This window comes from Bactrocera latifrons, unplaced genomic scaffold, assembly GCF_001853355.1.
Source record: "Bactrocera latifrons isolate USDA-ARS-PBARC rearing strain unplaced genomic scaffold, ASM185335v1 scaffold_9, whole genome shotgun sequence".
NCBI lineage: Eukaryota > Metazoa > Arthropoda > Insecta > Diptera > Tephritidae > Bactrocera > Bactrocera latifrons.
Window position 1 is genome coordinate 241,873 of NW_017537600.1, and position 16,640 is coordinate 258,512.

The window sequence follows — 16,640 nt, forward strand, 5'->3', positions numbered from 1 at the left end:
CGACTGTGGTACTCGCCGTTGCCAATGGTCCACAAATCTTCCGCAAAACTTTTCTCAAGCCGAGAATGAAGAGGGACTTGTAGAGTTTGGTCTTTGTTCGTCGAGAGAGGACCTTGCTGGCAAGAGTGATTCTGCGTTGGATTTCAAGTAGTTTTTTTCCGAACTTCTTTTAGGGTATACCATATATTTAAAGCTGTGAGAAATGCTGGTCATCTTTTCAAGGCCGATTCATTCTTCTGCCATTTGTGCTGCTCGAGTTGAGGTTACCATGGAAATGGAGTACGGCGTGTGTTATACAGGTATGTGGGTCTTCTCACAGCAGCTGCTGAGTTCTTGGGGAAATTTTTTTATTTGAAAAAAACTGTACACGAAACTTTGAACCTTTTTCCGTGAAGTATTCTGTCTTAAACGACTTTTCCTATTATTTTATATTTTTTGTCTGATCAGATAAGAATAAATGACTCGCCTTATACAAGTAGTAGTCGCTAACTTAAGAATATTCGCTAAGGCGGCGCCTCTGCTGGTGATTACCGGATATTTAAACATCGTATTTAGTAAACTGAAAATATTAAGTATGCCACGAAGGAAACTAAAATCCCAGAAGTTATAAAATACATATAGAAATGATCAGAGTGTCAAGCTGTTCGTACTTACGCTAATAAGTTTCTCAGCGTTTACGATATCGTTCAGAAATTTTACAGACGCCTTTTTCTCCTCAAGAAGCTGCTCATTTGACTGGACTGTCATACAAATTGAGCAATCAAAATTTATTTGTGTATGGAAACATTTTCTATTTGATGAGTAATCTTCACGAAATTTAACATAGGATATTTTCCAAGTCGATGCTATAATCTGCAAACATATTGTTCATATCGTTCAACTATAGCATATATGTAGTTGCCGTACAAAAAGATGGATGAAAATCAAGTTCTTGTATGGAGAACTTTTTTGTTTGACAAGTTATCTTTAAAAAATGTTGCATAGATTTGAGATTTAATCACACTAAGTTAGAATATCAAAATATGTTGTTCAGATCAGACTACTATAGCATATAGCAGTCATACAAATTTAACGATCAGAATTAAGCGCTTGTATGAAACACTTTTTTTTGTTTAGGGCAGATACCTTTGGAACAGTTTTTATTCAATTCAAAGAAATACTATATTATTCTATATTATTTTCCAAACTCTCACTATTTCCTACTGGGCACTCATTGACAGCCTCACCGCTGCACATATGGTATGTAACGCAGGCAATTGTGTGGGGACACACGCATCTTTCACGGCAACAGCAGGCTATTGAGAAAACGAGCGACCACTTACAGGCAACTATAATAACAACAACAATAAAAACCAACTAACAGATCATTACAAATAAAGAGAGAAAAAACACACACACACAACAAAAACAAACAAATAAACAAACATAGAAAGCAAATAGTGAACAGTAAATACAAAGTTGGCGAGCAACAAATCCACAAGACGAATTTGCCACAGATACAATTTAAGATAATTTGTATCTCAACATCAACATTCAACATTCGACAACGGCCCGTAGCAATCAACGGCAACACAAGTGGCAGGCAATAGCTGCAACAACAGCAACAACAATAGCAGCAGCAACAGCGGTAAAAGCCACCAAGTGGCGGGCGCATTTAAAGCGAAGGCGCGAATGAATACGCGAATGACTGGATATTTTCGATATCAAATTGATTGCTTGGTGGGGCAGTGGTGGAATGTGCACACATATACAAATATATGTATATGGCAGCTTGCAGTTGGTTTGGAGGAGGGAGGTGGTAGGCGCAGCATGCGATTTGGCTTTCTAGCATGACAGATGTTTTGATTTGTAGCCGCTCAGAAAACAAATCCTCAATGCTGCTGAGCGTGTTTTCAACGCACACATGCTCATGTATGTGCGTGTGTGTGGCTTGGCTGTGTGCAATGTGTATTTCGCGTTTTCACGGCAGGAAAATGAAAATTATTTGCTTTGGTGTAAATAAAGAAAACTGAGAATCGCTCAAACAGCTTTTCGATAATCTAATTTCAATGAATAAAAGATTTATGTGATCAAAATAAAATGTATGCATTTAAAGACCCACTTACGCACACATAAATGCATATATTTGTAAAAATATATATATTTGTTGTATACTGGCGTGACGAGCTGAGACTGACTGTCTGCATGTACAGATGTATGTATATACGCGAACTAGTAAACCAGTTTCGAGATATTGGCCTGAAATTTTACAGACGTCCTTTTCCTTCTGCGAAGTTGATCCTCTATCGTAACTGCCGATTTCGTACATATATAGCATATATGTAGCTGCCATACAAACTCTGTCATATATATGTTCTTTGAATAAGCAAACAAAAAACCTAGTTCTTGTATGCTCTGATAGGACCATTGTCCATATCATCAATAGTATAATAAAAATCGTCGCGTCAAAGAATCATGTAAGCACTGCTTTGATTGATGCCCAGGAGCTTAACATTGCACAGAAATTCATTTGGAACCATCTAAATTGGGCTGGAAACAAAAAAAAGCGCAATATAACAAAAAGAAAAAAAAAAGAAAAAATATGTCTACAAACTAATGTTAAATGGCAACAAAATCTATCCATTTCTGAAATGGCTGGTGACTGGTGCTGAAAAGTGGCAAAGCCAGACTTATCGTTAGGCTGGTTTGCTATGTATTTGGTTAGGTTATTATGACCCTTACGGCCAAGCATTTAATTCAAAGCTATTCTGACTCCGACTCTCCAACTTTTCAATACCATTTTTGCAGTATAATTTGTACTTTGCTTCAAAGGAGCTCTCAATTTCAGCGACCACCTCTTCATTCGACGAAAATTTCTTCTCAACTAGCATTCTTTGGAGACCTGCTTGCAGCGCCTGTTACGTTATTCCATGCTTTGGAACGGGCTTATTGTGTGCAGTCCACTTGGATGACTGTCGTGGACTGTCGTGGAAAACGGGGTTCGTTCTGATTTCTTATACCCGACTGTAGTGGAATGGTTTGATCGAAATATTCGCGAATGATACAAGTTAAGTTGATATCTTTAGAGTGTCTCCAAAATTATTTTTTAAATTTAGGAGTCCACTGCGTTCACTGTCTTCGGCGCTCATTTCATCACTGAGTCAGTTTCCGGGAACTCGTCCTCACGTCAAGTTTTTGCTACAACTGCATTTTTTCCAATCAAAAAGCAATATTTTATCAACATGCGAGCCACAAAATTGGTGTTAAATTATCTTGTTTTTTACTTAAACCGAAACGACATAACATTGAATGAACTACTTTTGTTGGATTCGACGCATTTTGAATCACCCATACGTTCGACTGCTGTTTACTTTCGGTCTCATACGTATAAATCCATTGTTCAACACATATCACGTTGTCATAGACGTGTTTCGAATTGTATTTTTTTAACACTTCTTAGTTTGTCATTGTCATTGTTGACCAAACGACACGAGATTATTTTGAGCGATCCACAAATTGTGTGGGAACTAACATTAAAAAATGTCTACAATCAAATGTACATGCAATATTGAATGTAAACTAGTCTTACTAATATCTATAGTTGTCTCAATCTCACCACCGGAACAAGGATTTACCATAAATACTAAACCCCTATGTAGCTTCACCGCGAAAAATTTAATAACGTTCGATGCGCTTTTGCTGATTTAATCCACGTCGAAAGTTGTAGAAAATAATGGCGCGAAACTTTCGTGAGGGAGTTCCATTTTTTTCGTATATGAATATTTTAAGTTACTGTAAACAACACAAATAGCGATCGTATCTCGAAACATTCTGAATATATAATATATAATCTCAAAAATGTCAAACTATTCGATAAAGTTGTCAGTTACCAGATTGCAACACTGTGGTTGCCAAATGTCGAAATATAAAAGACAACCTACGTTGCACATTTTTTTCATATTGAAAATTCATTAAATTTCTCCTTTGTAACTATATTTATCATTTTCAAGATTTATCTTATGACCTAAGAAAGAAACAGGTGAGATTTATTCAATATATGCATGTGGTTATTGATAATTGCCTTGAAAATACTTCTAAAAATGGCAACAGCTGTGCAGAGGAGTCTTAAAGATTTCTAGGTGCATTAAGATTCATACCACAAGCAACAGGAGAAGTCTGGCCTTGCATCTAGTTATACAATATACATATGTATGTGTGTATAAAGATTGAACAAGAAACAGAGTTGACAGTAGTCGGTGAGTCTGAAACCAATAACAACTCCAAGCAGTAGACAAAGTCGAATTCCGTGTTGAATTATAATTAAGAAAGCCCAATCGCTAGTGCTTAATATGTTTGACATATGTATAACTTCAAAATTTTAACTGCAATAAAAGAGTATAGTAAGTATATTTCCTTAGGAGAACTGAGTATTTGAAATACTGAAATGATTTCTTCTGTAAATGTAATGCAATGATATTATTGGAAATATTGCAGGAGTGTTTTGGGGAGTCTACTGTCTTATGAACACAAGTCCTTGAGTGAGTTGGAAGTATTTAGTGAAAATCGTCAAAGTCATCGAAAACTTGCTTCATACGAGTCGACCATCCACTTCTTTTTATGACGATAATATCGAAAAGTTTAAAAACAGTGCTTAAAATCATCGTGTTGTCATCGGAAAGCTAATAGAGAATCTCAGCATACCTTTTTTGGTCGACTCAACACATTTTGGTTAATGTTTTGGGTATGAAGCGTGTTAATTCTACTTAGATTCTTATCAAAAGACCTGACTGTGCGTCATATTCCAAACAGGAAAGGAAAGTCATCGCTCAGCCAATGTATTCGCCAGACTTAGTTCTTGGATTGCTCCATTGGTTCATTGAGTCAATCAAAAAAATTTAGAATATTAGAACTAAGGATAGATGGATGTATTAGTATTTTCTTATATAATACCTCTCAGCATAATTTTTTTAATCTAAAAAATATGCTTCGAAAAAAAATGTCGCGAAATTTTAATTTTTTTGGAACAATGTGTTCATTTTTTTCCCCTCGTGGAAGTTCTAAGTTAAGGTTCTAACTAAGACACGTATTTTTTACACTTCTAATGATCCTGTAAGAAGTTATCCTGTCAACATTTTTTTTTCCGAAGTATCACCGGAAATGGCGTCGCAATCAGAGTTTCTTTGTTAATAGTGTATGTTTGTAAAAATAAAAAATTCTAAAAGAATATTTAATTTTTTAGCGAGACATACACACATTTATATAAGAAACTTGATTGGCTGCTGCCAATTTAACTGGAGTTCATATATATTGATTAACACCGCAGCACTTATTTATAAAATCATATTATTCAGCTGATATGTTAAGTGTTTCGTATGTATGTATGTGTATATAAATATATTGTGTATGCATATGTATGTACATGTGCGTTTTCCTACATTTATAAGCTGTTAAAGTTGTTGTCGTAGCATATTTTTATTGTAGTTGTTTTTTGTTTTTCATTTTAATTCATAATGCTATTAATACTAGTATGGTTGCTGTTTTTGTTGTCATTCGTTATAGCCATAATGTTAATGTAAAGGATCGTAAAAGTTTTTACGATCCACCAATTAACCGATAATAATCAAATCACTTGTAGCGCGCGCCTCAACTCAACTCCACTCGACTCGACTCGAACGCGCCGCAGCGCTTGGCCACAACGTGCGCGCACATGCTATAGACACCTATATACAGTGTAGATACATATGTATGTGTGCAAACCTCGACCAAGTGGCACAATCAGCGGCACGACGTCACACAGGCTTTTAGTGGGTTTGTGGTGTTTGTTGGCTAGCTGCCGATTGTTGATAGCCAGCAATTGCCGCTGATCCAGCCGATGCCAAGCATATCATACATACATATGTAAGTATATACATGCGTTTCTATGTACTTTGCGCTGCATTATTATGGCTTTTGTTGTGATCGTTGCTGCTCGCGCGGCGCGTTGTGTGCCTGTGTCGCTGTCAGATCATAAATATTTTTACGATTCTTTAATTTGATTTTGGCATTTTATTTAATATTTTCCCCGCCTCGCCATCACAAGACCCGAGTGAGCGCGGTCTGCTCTGGCTGCTGACACTATGCCGCCCAGCAGCGGCTTTCATTTCTAGCTTTTAGCGGGTGATTTCCAGCATTTACTTTTATGCGTTCGCTCGTAAAATTCGATTGATAAATTATTATGCAGCATTCGCAGGGGGGCGGCCGAGGTAGCGCGCGGCGTTACTGCAGCTGGTGAGTTATAGACAGGTGCGTAGCAACAGAGCGCGCGCTATTAAGCGACGGCATGCGATGCCGCTGGGAGTATGAGGCGTTTTAGTTTACAACTTATGTTTCGGGAATGCAGCGTGTTAGTTATATGGGGTCTAGGGAGAGCTTTCACCCGATTTTATTCATTCCAGGCAAAAATTTCTGCTAGTTTCACATTGTGACATAAAAATATCAGAGAAATGTCACAGTCCAAATTTGGTTGAAATCGGTCGGGTGGGACTCGAGATATGGGTTAACACAATTTTGACAACAGCTCCTTTAAAGCCCTGTTACGCCATCTCGCCGATAAAATTTAATGTCTCAGGCGTACATCATAGTTGGCATAAATATGAAAGAATAGTGTTGCTGGTGACTTTATACGGAACGCTTTCAACAGCGCTAAATGGTTGGATATAATCCACGCTCTCGAAAAAAGGTTTAAAGTCCTTGATTACTTCAGTGCTGTGGTGCGGAGTAACAGAAAATTGCGGTACCAAACTAGAGAGATGTCACGACAGAAAACGGTCACGTCAGGAGCAGCACAAGGATCCATTCAAATCTCAGACTTGTGGAAAATCAGCTACGACGCTATAATAAAGCTCGAAATGCCAGACGAATCCAACTTAATTGGCCCGAGAAATAGAAGAAGCGCGAAGAAAGCCTAATCAGATAATAATACGGACACAAGAATTACTCGACTCAAACAACCTCCAGCTCTGTTCTGAAAAAACCGAGCTACTACTCCTTGACTTCAGACATTCTGGGGCTACAAAAAGCAGTAAACTACCTAAGACTGAACGCCAGACTAACTTTCTGGGAATAAATTCAGCAAGCCGCAGGAAAGGCGCCGCAAATCACCTCCCAAATAAGCCGACTAATGGGTAAAATAGGGAGCGCCAAAAAGGAAAGAGAAAGCTCGACGACAACCAGCATCCTATTAAACCGATTTGAGATCTGAGAAGATATGCTTAAAAAGAAAAACCGGCGTAAGATGGTGGCTAGAGTGCACCGCACCAAGAGTTGCATCAGACTCCCGAACAGTGTCAGGAAATGTTAGTTATAACCGGTAATGCCCCAATTGACCTTCTTACATACGAAAGAAAAGGCTGTGAAAGCTAAAGAAAGCATCCAACAATAACTAAACCGCAATTGACCGAATAAAGAAAGACACGATACTCACATGGCAACGAAGATGGAAGAATGAGAGTCGCGGCAGATGGATGGCCAGACTAATAAAAGACCAAAACTTATGGATGAGCCGTCATGAATGTACAACCACGAGCCAGAACACGATGCTGAAACTAAATTTCTCAATGAGAAATATGGAACGCCACCCTGAAGTAATGCATAAGTGGTCTCATAGTGGGCGACGTTCCTTAGAGGGGGCTTTTAGTGACCTGCAAGTGGCACATACCGTTATTGTGACGGCAGTACTGATGATGCGGAAGGCATTTTCCACCGCTCAAACGCAAAAAAAAAATGAGTTTATAGCGGTACCGTTATATGGGGAGTGAGCGCGGTTATCAACTGGTGAATTTGGTTGTTGTAGCTTTGGTGATTTAGGAGATTTCAACTTTTCTCGTCATTCTGATCATTATACATATATACTTATATATATATTACTCTATATTTTTCTTGATTAGTTGACCAGAACTATTATACTCTGTAGCAACATGTTGCAAGTTTAAAAAAGTTTATGTATACTTCGACTACAATGTATCAAAAGACTGATAATCTCTTTTCTTTTAAATTTATTTTATTTTTTCCTTAACCTTAAACTCACACTCACACCCTGCGCTCAAGCGTTTCTCTTACTTTTGCATTGCTCGGTCTATCTAACCCAACGAGTTCTGCTTGAATTATCGGATTATCATAAAAATGCGTAATAGTTGCATGCGCAGTAGCAATATGCTGAAGCAGAATATCGACGATGGCAGTAGCAGCAACAGCAGCCGGCGACTGGCGTCTGGCGTGTTGCAAAAGCGGAAATCGGAAAACGGTATATATACACACTACCACGACGGGGTTGTTCGTCTGCAGCTACAACACGCATTTGAAGTTTAGTAAGACATTTCAAATGCTCATTAACGTCAGCAATCTGTCAATCAACGCTGTGAATATGTTTGTATGCATGGTAGTCGTCAGGGCGTCACCCAGCGCTCGGGGCGACAGCAATGGCTTCTCGCTCTTTGATTAGCCACAGAAAATAGTTTCGATGTTTTTGCCAGGTGCTTTTGTTAGAAATTAAATTAAGTTTTTAACAACTGCTTATTAGATTAAATTATGTTATAATTTGTGATCAGAAATTGGCAGTATTTTTAGTATTGAGAGAATTTATGTCCAACATTTATTTATAATTATTTTTGGAAGACTCTTGCATATATGATTTCCGTTTGCAAAAGTAAGATTGAAGTACATTGCTCTCATATCTTCACCGACAGAGTAAGCTAGCTTAAAGCGTTATATGCACTTGTGAGTTTCAATAGGGGAAAAGGGAAGCGAAACGCATTTACAAAGAAAAAAGAGAGAGCACGAATTGCATGAGTACGAAGAGCTTGACAAGCTGGCCAGTAGGGGTAATGCTCGAAAATTCTACGAAAAGAGGCTACGATTAACAGAAGGTCTCAAGACTGAAGCATACTCTTGTAAGATCCCAGAGGTGATCCAGTAACTGATGCCCAGAGCATACTGAAATTATGGAGGGAAAAGCAGTGAAATCATAACATCAGGATATGGTGAACCCGAACCCACCGTTAACAAACTGATTGGAAAATCATTTAGATCTGAAAAATCAACAATTGACCAGATATTCACTATATGCCAAATACTGAAATCGACCAGTGAAAAGAGCACCGACATACTATCTCTTCGTCGATTATAGAGCTGCTTTTGTTAGCACAACACGGAGCTGCCTTTATGTCGCTATGTCTGAATTTGGTATCCTCGCAATCTACTGCTGGAGAAAATAATTCGAGCAGCAGAGCTGAATAAAGAAGGTACACTCTTCTCCAAGGTGTACTACTGTTAGCATATGCAGATGATTCAGCCTCGAAATCCAACGCAGAATAATTCTTGCCAACAGGTGCTACTTCGACTTCACTTCACAAATATTTTTGATTTGAACTAGAATTTTGGTTGGTAAATTGAAGACCTTTGCTAGTTAGCTTACTAGAAACCTTTTCTCTTCTTAAAGGTGGCGTGACTAGAACGCATTTTCGAATAACTTTTTTCATTTCTTTAGGGCCTTCCTATTCCCTAGCTATTTTTACAAGTATACCTCGTTTCCCTAACTCTTTGGGATATCTATGTAGAAAGGTCAATAGTTAGTATCTCTAAAAAGACATAGCTAATGAGGAGTATCTCTCGCCGAAATGGTCTGATTATCGAGTTGAGTGCAGGCACTAAGCGCTATATGAGACCATAAAGGTTGTAATGGAGTTGAGGAAACCCCTTGACTTAAACAAAATCTTACTGTTCTTAATTTCCCTATATCTATCTGATCTTAATTACTTATCGGTTGATGTACAAAAACCTGCCGCTAAATTGAAGAATGGTAGTTGACTGGAAGCCATGCTTACTCAGAGTTTTGTGTTCCTGAATTTTTACTTGACTCATTAGGTATGTTTGTGGAGAGAAATTCGGTTACTTTGGAGAAGCGGTATCTACTCATATCTATCACGTAAATAAAATAAATATATATATATAAATACTCAATACAGGTATTCACAGTAAATGTGAGTGAACTAGTTAACAACTTACAAACAACTCATCATCCATAATAAGAAGAATGACTCTGTCATCCATAATGCGAATGAAATTTTGCCGATTTATGACAATATATTAAACATGGATACATCATCTAAATCTAACTGGCAGTCCGCTGAAAGGTTGTTGCCCTTTGAAAACCACACTTTTTTGTAGGCAGTATTTCATTCCTCATTTTCAAAGGTATATCTCCCACTTTTGCAGATTTTACGGTATAACATCAGCTATATGTACTGGGGTCCAAATATTTGATACCTAGGTACTTGAACAGTTTTTGTTGAACAATTTTTGGTCACAATACTTTAAACGGACTATTCTTGCAAAGTTTTATCCCGTATTATTAGTTTTTTCTTAATTTCTTTACCGGAATATGAAAACATCAAATGAAATTGAAATTGTTTTATATGGGAAATAGGTGCAGTAGCATTTCGATTTCATCGATTTCGATTTAGCACTGTGAATATCAGACGAACGTTATGTATGAATTTGGTTGAAATTGGTCGAGCCGATCCTGAGATCCCATCGTCCAATTTTTACACCGGCTCCTTCAAAGCCCTCTCATACCAATTGAGAAGCACGCGGCTGAAAATTTTGTGTTTCCTATGAAACCACAGCTACAATCTCGTAGAAAATGTTGCAAAATTGTTTTGCGGAATCTATTTTATCACAACAGCAGTATTTGAGTAGCACAAAGAATCTGTGCAGGGCGTGAAGTCATCGAAAACTTGCCACATACGAATCTTCTATACATTTTTGTTAATGACGAACGGAAAAGTTAAGTTAACAGTGCTTCGAAATCATAGTGTTTGCAACAGATAGATACGGATAGTAGAGGATTTCAACATTCCTTATACATACATTTGTATTATCTTCTAAACACATTTTGATTAATATTTCGATGTGAAAGATGCACCTCGCTCTGGTCAACCTATCCTTGAAAAAGTCGATGAAATTATGGAAAGGATTGACCAAGACCGTCACATAAATAGCTATAACATCGCTAAGAAACTTAACATTCATCATCAAACGAACGGTTTTGCACCATAAAAAAGGCTATCTACAAAAAGAAGCGTGATGTTTGGGCATCACATGAATTGTCTGTGAAATTTTTAATGGACCGAATTAACATCTGCGATTCTTTGTTAAAACGACATGAAATCGAACCATTTTTGAAGCCAATGGTAACGGGAGACAAAAAGTGGTTTCAATATGACAATAATATACGAAAAAGATCATGGTGAAGCTCAACAAATCGTCGCAAAGCCAGGTTTGACGCCTCGAAAGGTTATGCTGAGTGTTTGATGGGATTGGAAGGGAATCATCCACTACGACCTGCTCCAGCCCGGTCGAACGATTGATTCTACATTTTATTATCAACAAATGATGAGATTGAAGCAAGCACTCGAAAATAAACGGTCAGAACTGATCAACAGAAAGGACATCGACTTTCATTCTGACAACGCTAGACCACATACATCTTTGTTGACTCGGCAAAAACTGAGAGAGCTTGGCTGGGAAATTTTGTTGCATTCATCATATAGCCTTGATCTGATTCGTCAATGCAGAACTCCCTGAATGGAGTAAAGTTGGCTTCTGTGAAAACTGCTTGTCGCAGTTTTTCGCCGAGAAACCAGAAAAGTTTTACACTGATGGAATAATGTCTCTAGTGGAAAAATTACAAAAAGTGGTCGAAAAATATGGTACATATTTGGTTCTTTATAAATATAGAAAAATAATATGAAGTTTGATTAGAAATACTAAAATACTTTTTCGATTACCCAATATAATCCAGCGAATGGCGCTCTATAAATGATCTGCAACTGATAGAACAAAAAAAAAAAAAATAAATAAATAAAATAAAATTCTTCGAAAGAACTGTAGCCAGAGAAAAGAACTAAGAGACTGGTCATTAATTTTTCGCTTTGTGGAGATTAGCTGCAGACAATTCGAGGTAAAAGTTGCAATTTTGGAAATATCTTTGCATTTCAGCGTAATCTTGTTAAATATTAAAAAAAAAAAGTAAGCCAAATTAAATGCTGCTTTAACTCATTCACCAGCTCTGGTTTTCTAAAAGCTAATATTTTCAATGAAAATTCATAATTTTTAATTTTAAAATATGAAAGCTGATGATAAAATCTATGGCTTATACAATTTTACTGCGTGTAGATAAAATAAAACCAAAAATGCAACGCATCAGAGCCTTAAAATAACACATGAATATACTATACTATATAAAATACCCAACCACATAGAGTAAAGAGCTCTTTAATAAAGATTTATGTTTACGAAATATATTTTTCCACTGAAAACAAAACAGACTCTACTTGCAACACTGTTTCATGTAACAGTTGTACATGTACAAATATCTGTAGCAACTAAAATATGACACATAAATTTGCACACGTTCATAAGTCTGTCAAAAATCGACATCTGTTTGCCGAATCTAAGTAAATCTGATTACCAATTCGATTTAAGAATAATTCATAAATATTTCAGGTATGTATGCACACATACACATATACACCAATACACGCCTGTATGCGTGCAGAACAGAGAAAAGTAAATCTACAGCGAACGCTTGCCGCTGTGAGTAGGGTATGTGCAACAAATTTTATGACATTCCTTATAAAACTTTTGCAAAATATTCAGTATCATTTCCTTATGTTCCATAATAGCACTTGTGTGCTGCACTCATGCTCTCGCTCACACTTACTTGCTCTCGCTTGCCTGCACGGCCATACCATAACGCAACACAGCAGACTATATGCGCTGATGTCTGTATCGATTTTCTGGCAAATAGATTATCTCTAGACAACAACATATTTTTACGCCATCAATTCATTTACCGTAATACGCTTGAAGTTGCTGGCAAAACAGCTAAGCGATGGCGAAGTGTAACTGGCAAGGATATTTGTCGGCAAGCAGAGCGTGAGTGACGAGGGCGCTGCGCCACACGGATAGTGGAAAAGTGAAAAAAGCAAGCATATAAGATGGAAGGGGGTAAGGCAGGGTAGAGAAAAAAAAAACCGTCTGCGATTTTAGGTGGCGTTCAAACCAATGGCCCAAGCAACAGACGCACAGCTACCAAAAGAAAGTGTATGTGTGAGTGTATGCGCGCGAGATCCATATTTGTTCGTCCGCATTTAATTGGGAAGTTTTGTATAATTTGGTTGCAATGACGAGTGCGATAACGGCGACGGCGACGACGAAGGCGACGGCTGTGCTGCTGATGGCAAACATTTAACGTGGACGACGTTGCTACTTCAGTGTTTGTGAGTTTAATTGAAGAGCAGCGCGTCTAGCAAAAGCAAAAAAATACACAAAGAATTAGTACGCGCTGTATGATAACTGTGTTTGCAGCGCCTCATCAGCTGCTCATTTTGCTGGCGCAAGGAAATGTGGCATGAAAATTGTTGCGCGGCGGGGCGCGAGGGTTCAGCGCAGGGTCACAAACGTATTTGCGAAGAGCAAACATCATGAAAAAGCTGAAATCCACAATATATACGACACACTTGTAAGGCACATAAACATATACACATACACCTGCGCCCGCGCCCGCGCGCCCAACCGTACTTGTGTACAACCCTTGCGCATTTCACTGACGCGCTGCAAGTCAACGCCAAGCAGCCAACACACAAAAGGTTAACTCTACACATCAACAAGCTGGCAGCTGAAGGAGTCACAAACAACAACAACAAAGAGAATAACACAGTTACGTTTAATAGCCAATGCCGCCGGTCGACGCGCACATACACACAGTTGGTGGCGGAAGAGCGAATGACGACAAAGAGCGCGCGCACCCAACACGACAACGACGACGACGACGAGGAAATCAACAGCAGTGACGAAATGAGCTGGAAGGACGAACGACGCCAACGTTGATGCGTTGCGACGATGCTGTTGACAGAAAACCACCACCAGTGTATGCGACGCGCATCAAATTGACAAAAGGAATTTAAAATTTGCAATGCAACAAGAGCAATAGCGCGGCGACGGTGGCACAGATAAAGCATTACGAAGCGCGCTAAACAAGCAACCAGCAAGGCGACCAACCAAACAGCGCAGATAGGTAGCAACAAGAACAACAATGTACTGTTAATACATAAAAGGAATGCAAAGGTGTGCTGGAGAGGTGGAGCACACAGCGTAGCGACACGGTAGCGAGTTGAGTACAGGCAGAGCGCACGAGAGAGTGAGCGAATTAGATTGATAGAGCGAAAGCGCTGAGCAGCACACCTAGTGTACGTAGTTTGCAATGTATCGCCAAGAGCCTTGCAACGTCAAACGTATGTAATTGAAATGGGGCGTGAGAGTAAGCGCACTAACGCGCCATAACAGCAACAACAATACTAGCTATGTGCAAGTTAATAAATATAAACTACGTACAGCATTTAACATTCGTTGCGCATTTACTTTGACATCCGCATTTCATTTTCTTTGCGCGTCTCATTTCATTTGTGCAGCACAACTCAATTCATTGCAGCGCGCGCCAACAACGGCAGCACACAGTCAGCAATGAAGAGCAACGGCAATACACACACACACACAAAGCGGACAACAGCTGTTGCGCTGGTGTTGGTGGTGGGGGCGCGCTATTAACCTTACACTACAAACAGCATTAGCAAGCGCTGCGATGGATGGATAGACAGAGAGACAAAGCGTGTCAGCGCAGGGGCGTTGAGTGGCAGTTGATGTTGGCGAGAAAAGGAGAGCGTGAAATTTGCTTGAAACTGTCATAAATCTTACGAGCTGTGTGATGGAACGCTGACTCGTTATTTGACTCGGCGCCGACGAACGAGTAACGAACAAACGAGCAGTAGCTGTAGACGTACGCGCTCGTACAATGGTTGACGAAGACGAACCAGATTTGAAGAAAAGGCAAATGAAAGATGTATGAAAAGTTGAGCAGGTATGTGTATGTGTGTGTTTGGCAGGGGGTGTGGTGACAACAGCGCGCAAGCAAAAGAGTAGAACTGGCTGAGCGCGCTGTTGCAAATATGATCAAATACAAAAGGATTACTGTAAAAAGATGTGTGTAAATATAAACCCCGACGAGTTACGCAATATTTTTTTACTGAATTATGCGCTAATTACTGCCACACAGCAAATAGAAAGTTTCAAATTATACACCAAAGCAACGCGTACGAGTCGCACTGTTTTAGAAACGAACAGCAAATTGGCGTAAGGCCACCAAATTAGAAATTAATAAAATCGCAAAAACAATAACAGCAAAATGCAAAAACAACGCATAAAAATAATGGAGGTTGGAGGTAGCATCAATGCGCGTCAAAAACGCTACCAAAAACTTGCGGCGTAAGCGAGCGCACAGCAGCCTGCTGCACTGACGCGCTCTTGCTCTTGCAAATTATGGTTGCGAATTTATATTGAATAAGTAAAATAACAACACAACAGCAATACGCCGGTGAATAGCAGACATCGCACCGACAGACAGACAGGACAGACAGCGCGCAAGGTTGTGTATTTCGTCAGCGGCATGTCAAAGGTGCAAGCGCGCACACAGTTGAAACGAAGGAGATTAAGCGCGCTCACCTAATCTATGCATGTGTGTTCGCGCACGCTCTCCCAGATGTGACTGAAGAGCGCGCAGTGCCGCATTTGTACGAAATTCACATACACTACATATCTACAGGAAGCTAGCATGTCACTGCAGAACGCGAGCACAGTTGTTGAGCGCGTTGCAAGAAAATGTAAAGCGTTGCATGCGTAAACACGCTCGCAACAATGTTGTGTTATGCAGTGCTCATCACATTTAAGAGCGCGCTGCATATGCACTGCCGAGCGCTTGCCAGCAGTCGAGCGCTCGCCAGCAACGCGCCTGTGCCAAGCAAAAGAGTTTTGCTGAGCGCTTGCTTTGAAAAATATCAAACCTCTTTAGTAACTTTAATGCGCTCCTACCTAGCCAAAATACTCTTAATTTCAGCGTATGCAGTTGTGAGCGCACACAGTACGCGCGTGTTTTCGCCTTTATGCCTCTTGGCCACTGAATATATGAGTGTCGGTCAATCGCAGTGGCATTGCGGTGAGCGATCATGTCAAATGTATAGGCCTGTCAGTGTCGAAAGGTGCAGTCAGTGACACACCAAACGTGAGAGTAGAGCGTGTTTCGACTTTTTTTTGTGTTGCTGTGCCGTTTGTATCGTGACTTGCCGTCGTCGTATTGCCAATTGACGTGACGTATTCGTAAGTGCGCGTAGCTGAAATAGTGCAAATGCCGTCGCTATTTGCTAATATGTTGTCGTTGCGAATTACATGAGATTTAGTAAAAATCGCATTCGAAGCACGGTCATAAAGTGAGTGTGAAGTTTATTGTAATCTTTTTTTTTTAAATATTTTTTTTATTGGAAATGTTTAATTGCTGCTGTTATTGAAGGAGGAATGTGTGTAAAATGTTGATGGCAATTTGCGGTTTTTGATCGAAAATGTTACGATTTTATGTTATAAAGAAAATGATGAGTTAACAAATAAGTATTGATGAAAAGTAAAAATTAATTAAAAATAAAAATTAAATAAATAAAAAAATGTGACTGCGCTGCACTGACGCTGGCAATTGTATGCGCTTTGCCACACACACACAAACACAAACACAAACCCAT